The sequence below is a fragment of the Arachis stenosperma genome, chromosome 3, assembly GCF_014773155.1.
Source record: "Arachis stenosperma cultivar V10309 chromosome 3, arast.V10309.gnm1.PFL2, whole genome shotgun sequence".
In the NCBI taxonomy this organism is placed as follows: domain Eukaryota; kingdom Viridiplantae; phylum Streptophyta; class Magnoliopsida; order Fabales; family Fabaceae; genus Arachis; species Arachis stenosperma.
The window spans coordinates 107310767-107317209 of record NC_080379.1 but is presented as its reverse complement, the minus strand read 5'-3'; the positions used below and the strand labels follow the sequence as shown (position 1 = coordinate 107317209).

Below are 6443 nucleotides of genomic sequence, written 5' to 3'. Positions count from 1 at the left end.
CAAATCAATTTTTTTTCAAGTTTTCAAAGTTTTTCAAAATCAAATCTTTTTCAAATCATATCTTTTCAATCAAATGTTTTCAAAATCAATTTCTTTCCTTTTTCAGAGATACTTACTAACAATTAATGATTTGATTGAACATTTTTTGCCTTTTTTGTTGAGGAAGGTTTTATGTTTGAATCATATCTTTTCTTGTTAGGCAAGTCATTAATTTTCAAAATCAAATCTTTTAAAATTGTTTTCAAAACATATCTCTTAAAATTGTTTTCAAATCATATCTTCTCAATCACATCTCTTTAAAACTAATCATATCTTCTTAACCACATCTTTTTTTAAAATAGTTTTCAATCAAATCTTTCTAATTTATAATTTCAAAATCTTTTTCAAAAATCACTTGATTTCTTTTCCACTTTCAATTTTCGAAAATCAATTAAGTGTTTTTCAAAATGTTTTCAAAATCTTTTGATTGAATTTTCGAAAATTCTCTTCCCTCCTTCTCACATCCTTCTATTTATGGAGTACCACTCCTTCTTAATGCACAATTCGAACCTTATCTAATTAAAGTTCGAATTATTCTTCTCCTTCTTCTTTCTATTTCTCTTTTCCTCTGACACTTCAAGGAATCTCTATACTGTGACATAGAGGATTCCACATTTTCTTTTTCTCTTCTCTTTCATATGTGCAGGAGCAGAGACAAAGGCATTCTAGTTGAAGCTGATCCTGAACCTGAAAGGACCTTGAAGAGAAAGCTAAGAGAAGCTAAAGCACAACTCTCTTTAGAGGACCTGACTGAATTCTTCAAAGAAGAAGAACACATGGCAGCCGAAAACAACAACAATGCCAACAATGCAAGGAAGGTGCTGGGTGACTTTACTGCACCTACTCCTGATTTCTATGGGAGAAGCATCTCTATCCCTGCCATTGGAGCAAACAACTTTGAGCTTAAGCCTCAATTAGTTTCTCTAATGCAACAGAATTGCAAGTTCCATGGACTTCCAATGGAAGATCCTCATCAGTTCTTAGCTGAAATTCTTGCAAATCTGTGACACAGTCAAGACTAATGGGGTTGACCCTGAGGTCTACAGACTGATGCTATTCCCTTTTGTTGTAAGAGACAGAGCTAGAATATGGTTGGACTCTCAACCTAAAGAAAGCCTGGACTCTTGGGAAAAGCTAGTCAATGCCTTCTTGGCAAAGTTCTTTCCACCTCAAAAATTGAGTAAGCTTAGAGTGGAAGTCCAAACCTTCAGACAGAAGGATGGTGAATCCCTCTATGAAGCTTGGGAAAGATACAAACAATTAATCAGAAAATGTCATTCTGACATGCTTTCTGAATGGAGCATCATAGGTATTTTCTATGATGGTCTCTCTGAACTATCCAAGATGTCTTTGGATAGCTCTGCTGGAGGATCTCTTCACTTGAAGAAGACGCCTATAGAGGCTCAAGAACTAATTGAAATAGTTGCAAATAACCAATTCATGTACACTTCTGAAAGGAATCCTGTGAACAATGGGACTAATCAGAAGAAAGGAGTTCTTGAGATTGACACTCTGAATGCCATTTTGGCTCAGAACAAGATATTGACTCAACAAGTCAATTTGATTTCTCAAAGTCTGTCTGGAATGCAAAATGCACCAAGCAGTACCAAGGATGCTTCATCTGAAGAAGAAGCCTATGATCCTGAGAACCCTTCTAGTACTCCCTCCTAGTACTCTCCCAAGCAATACAGAAGAAAATCCAAAAGGAGAGTGCAAAGCCATAACCATGGCCGAATTTGGAGAGGAAAGAGAGGAGGTGGACGCCACTGAGGAAGACCTCAATGGGCGTGTACCAATCTCCTCTGAGTTCCTCAATGAGGAACCATGGGAATCTGAGGCTCAAGATGAGACCATAGAGATTCCATTGGACTTACTTCTGCCATTCATGAGCTCTGATGAGTATTCTTCCTCTGAAGAGGATGAGTATATCACTGAAGAGCAAGTTGCTAAATACCTTGGAGCAATCATGAAGCTAAATGACAAGTTGTTTGGAAATGAGACTTGGGAGGATGAACCCCCTTTGCTCACCAAAGAACTGAATGACTTGTCTAGGCAGAAATTACCTCAAAAGAGGCAGGATCCTGGGAAGTTTTCTATACCTTGTACCATAGGCACCATGACCTTCAAGAAGGCCTTGTGTGACTTAGGGTCAAGTGTAAACCTCATGCCCCTCTCTGTAATGGAGAAGTTAGGGATCTTTGAGGTACAAGCTGCAAGAATCTCACTAGAGATGGCAGACAACTCAAGAAAACAAGCTCATGGAATTGTAGAGAATGTTTTGGTGAAGATTGAAGACCATTACATCCCTACTGATTTCATAGTCCTAGAGACTGGGAAATGCATGGATGAATCTATCATCCTTGGCAGACCCTTCCTAGCCACAGCAAAGGCTGTGATTGATGTTGATAGAGGAGAGTTGATCATTCAAGTGAATGAAGAATCCTTGGTGTTTAAGGCCCAAGGACATCCCTCTATCACCATGGAGAAGAAGCATGAAGAGCTTCTCTCAAATCAGAGACAAGCAGAGCCCCCACAGTCAAACTCTAAGTTTGGTGTTGGGAGGCCACAACCAAACTCTAAGTTTGGTGTTGAACCCCCACATTCAAACTCTAAGTTTGGTGTTGGGAGGTTCCAACATTGCTCTGATCATTTGTGAGGCTCCATGAGAGCCATCTGTCAAGCTACTGACATTAAAGAAGCGCTTGTTGGGAGGCAACCCAATGTTTTATAGTTAACTATTTTCTTTTGTGATTTTATCTTTTTTGTAGGTTGATGATCATAAGAAGTCACAAAAACAATGAAAAAAGCAAAAACAGAATGAAAAACAGGAACAAAAACAGCACACCCTGGAGGAAGAACTCACTGGCGTTTAAACGCCAGTGAGGCTAGCAGTTGGGCGTTTAACGCCCAGTCTGGCACCATTCTGGGTGTTTAACGCCAGAAAGGGGCACCAGACTGGCGTTAAACGCCAGGAAAGGGCTAGAACCTGGCGTTAAACGCCAGAAATGGGCACCAGCCCGGCGTTTAACGCCAGAATTAGCTCAAAACGTGGATTTTGATGCCATTTGGTGCAGGGATGACTTTTCCTTGACACCTAAGGATCTGTGGACCCCACAAGATCCCCAAACAACCCCACCACTCTCTCTTCTTCTTCACCCATTCACCAATCACCTCAACATCTCTTTCTCTTCACCACTCACATCCATCCTTCATAAAACACCACTTCTTCCCCTCTTTTGGCCGAACCACAAAGCCATCTCCCTCTCCTCCATTTCTTCTTCTTCTACTCTCTTCTTTCTTCTTTTGCTCGAGGACGAGCAAACCTTTTAAGTTTGGTGTGGTAAAAGCATTGCTTTTTGTTTTTCCATAACCATTTATGGCATCCAAAGCCGGTTCAACTGAGAAGGCATGACCTCAAGCCCATCACTAGGAAGAAGATGGAGCAAACAAGAGACCCCTCTCATCAAGAAATCCCTGAGATACCTCAAGGGATGCACTTTCCTCCACAAGACTACTGGGAGCAAATTAACACCTCTCTAGGAAAATTAAGTTCCAACATGGGACAACTAAGGGTGGAGCACCAAGAACATGCCATCCTCCTCCATGAAATTGGAGAAGATCAAAGGATCATGAGAGAGGAGCAACAAAGACAAGGAAGAGACATTGAGGAGCTCAAGCACTCCATAGGATCTTCAAGAGAAAGAAAGAGCCGCCATCACTAAGGTGGACCCGTTCCTTGATTTCCTTGTTCTTTATTCTTCTGTTTTTCGAATTTTATGCTTTATGTTTATCCATGTTTGTGTCTTATGATCATTAGTGTCTTAGTGTCTATGCCTTAAAGCTATGAATATGAATCCATCACCTTTCTTAAATGAAAACTGTTTTTATCACAAAAGAACAAGAAGTACAGGATTTTAAATTCATCCTTAAAACTAGCTTATTTAGTTTGATGTGGTGGCAATACTTTTGTTTTCTGAATGTATGCTTGAACAGTGCATATGTCTTTTGAATTTGTGGTTCATGAATGTTAAAATTGTTGGCTCTTGAAAGAATGATGAAAAAGGAGACATGTTACTGAAGATCTGAAAAATCATAAAAATGATTCTTGAAGCAAGAAAAAGCAGTGAATACAAAAAAAAAAAAAAGAGAAGCAGAAAAACGAAAAAAAAAAGGGGAGAAAGAAAAAAAAAGAAAAGAAAGAAATAAAGTTGTGATCCAAGGCAAAAAGAGTGTGCTTAAGAACCCTGGACACCTCTAATTGGGGACTTTAGCAAAGCTGAGTCACAATCTGAAAAGGTTCACCCAATTATGTGTCTGTGGCATGTATGTATCCGGTGGTAATACTGGAAGACAGAGTGCTTTGGGCCACAGCCAAGACTCAATAAGTAGCTGTGTTCAAGAATCATCATACTTAACTAGGAGAATCAATAACACTATCTGGATTCTAAGTTCCTAAAGAAGCCAATCATTCTGAACCTCAGAGGATAAAGTGAGATGCCAAAACTGTTTGGAGGCAAAAAACTACTAGTCCCGCTCATCTAATTTGGAGCTATGTTTCATTGATAATTTGGAGTCTATAGTATATTCTCTTCTTTTTATCTTATTTGATTTTCAGTTGCTTGAGGACAAGCAACAATTTAAGTTTGGTGTTGTGATGAGCGGATAATTTGTACGCTTTTTGGCATTGTTTTTAGTATGTTTTTGGTAGTTTTAGTTGAGTTTTTATTATATTTTTATTAGTTTTTATTTAAAATTCACTTTTCTGGACTTTACTATGAGTTTGTGTGTTTTTCTGTGATTTCAGGTATTTTCTGGCTGAAATTGAGGGATCTGAGCAAAAATCTGATCCAGAGACTCAAAAGGACTGCAGATGCTGTTGGATTCTGACCTCCCTGCACTCGAAGTGGATTTTCTGGAGCTACAGAAGCCCAATTGGCGCGCTCTCCACGGCGTTGGAAATTAGACATCCTGGGCTTTCCAGCAATATATGATAGTCCATACTTTGCCCAAGATTTGATGGCCCAAACCGGCGTTCAAAGTCACCTACAGAAATCCCAGCGTTAAACGCCGGAACTGGCACCTAAATGGGAGTTAAACGCCCAAACTGGCACCAAAATGGGAGTTAAACGCCAAGAAGAGTCTCTACACGAAAATTACTTCATTGCTCAGCCCAAGCACACACCAAGTGGGCCCGGAAGTGGATTTTTATGTCATTTACTCATCTCTGTACACCCTAGGCTACTAGTTTTCTATAAGTAGGACCTTTTACTATTGTATTTTCATCTTGGTTCTTCTGGTTCCCTCTCTGGGGCCGAAACCAATGATCACTTTTGTTCTTATGTATTTTCAACGGTGGAGTTTCTACACACCATAGATTAAGGTGTGGAGCTCTGCTGTACCTCGAGTATTAATGCAATTACTATTGTTCTTCCATTCAATTCCACTTGTTCTTTTACCAAGATATCACTTGTTCTTCAACATGATGAAGGTGATGATTGACGCCCATCACCATTCTCACCCATGAACAAGGTGACTGACAACCATTCTTGTTCTACAAGCATCTGAGGCTTAGTGAATATCTCTTGGATTCCTGATTGCACGATGCATGGTTGATCGCCTGACAACCGAGTGCTCGCCTGACAAACGAGCCAACCATTCCGTGAGATCAGAGTCTTCGTGGTATAGGCAAGAACTGATGGCAGCATTCAAGAGAATCCGGAAGGTCTAACCTTGTCTGTGGTATTCTGAGTAGGATTCAATGATTGAATGACTGTGACGTGCTTCAAACCTGTAACCTACTGGGCGTTAGTGACAGACGCAAAAGAGTTATTCTATTCCGGTAGGGGAGGGAACCACACCGGTGATTGGCAGCACTGTGACAGAGTGTGTGCATTAGCTTTCACTGCGAGGATGGGAGGTAGCTGCTGACAACAGTGAAACCCTACACGAGCTTGCCATGGAAAGGAGTAAGAAGGATTGGATGAAGGCAGTAGGAAAGCAAAGAGACGGAAGGGAAGGCATCTTCATACACTTGTCTGAAGCTCTTACACCAATGATATACATAAGTATCACTATCTTTATCTTTTATATTATTTTCGTTCATCATCATATACATTTGAGTCTGCCTGACTGAGATTTACAAGATGACCATAGCTTGCTTCATACCACCAATCTCCGTGGGATCGACCCTTACTCGCGTAAGGTATTACTTGGACGACCCAGTGCACTTGCTGGTTAGTTGTGCGAAGTTGTAGTGATCACAATTTCGTGCACCAGTGGTGCTGGATTGGTGCTGGACGCACAATCCCTATCATGCGTCCGCGTCGCCGACGCGTTCGCGTCATTCCTTTCTGAAGCCCACTCACGCGATCGCATGCCCCACACGATCGCGTCACCCTAAATTT

At 40.6% G+C, this 6443-nt stretch overlaps 1 non-coding gene across 1 annotated transcript; it reads right to left on the bottom strand.

Moving 5' to 3' along the window:
• Positions 1 to 1221: 1221 nt before the first annotated feature.
• Positions 1222 to 1325, bottom strand: LOC130972768 (small nucleolar RNA R71). Its single transcript, XR_009083931.1, has one exon. It is a non-coding gene; the product is annotated as a small nucleolar RNA R71 (small nucleolar RNA).
• Positions 1326 to 6443: the final 5118 nt, after the last annotated feature.